We start from the raw sequence: 561 nt of genomic DNA, 5'->3' as shown, positions 1-561 counted from the left end.
ACCCCAAAAGAAAATCACCAAGACATATCATCATCAAACTCACCAAAACCAAAGACAAAGAAAGAATCCTAAGAACAGCATGGGAAAAATGAAAAGTTACCTACAGGGGGCAACCAATAAGACTAAGCTCAGATTTCTCAGCAGAAACCATGCAAGGCGAGAAGACAATGGGCCAGTATATTTAAAATCCTGAAAGAGAAAAAAGAAAAATTTCCAACCAAGAATTATGTACCCAGCAAAATTGTCCTTCAAATATGATGGTGAAATTAGGACATTTTCAGATAAGCAGAAATTAAGGGAATTTGTTAAAACCAGACGAACCTGATAAGAGATGTTAAAGGGAGTCCTTTGGACAGAGAAGCAATAACAGCCAACAACAACTAACCATTAACACACATCATGACATAACCCAATAACCAACCCAGTTATGGAAGTTTCCAAAGTAAATAAGCCTACAAGATTGTAAACAGGGAACCAGAGACATCAACTGATGAATGAGGACAACTAGAAACCAGAAAGAGGGAAAAAGCTGTGCCATTACAGAACTTCTAGATGGTAGGG

This window comes from Orycteropus afer, unplaced genomic scaffold (assembly GCF_000298275.1).
Source record: "Orycteropus afer afer isolate SDZICR_OR568_19922 unplaced genomic scaffold, OryAfe1.0 scaffold00216, whole genome shotgun sequence".
NCBI classification, from domain to species: Eukaryota; Metazoa; Chordata; class Mammalia; order Tubulidentata; family Orycteropodidae; genus Orycteropus; species Orycteropus afer.
Note: the sequence above shows the minus strand (reverse complement) of the source record.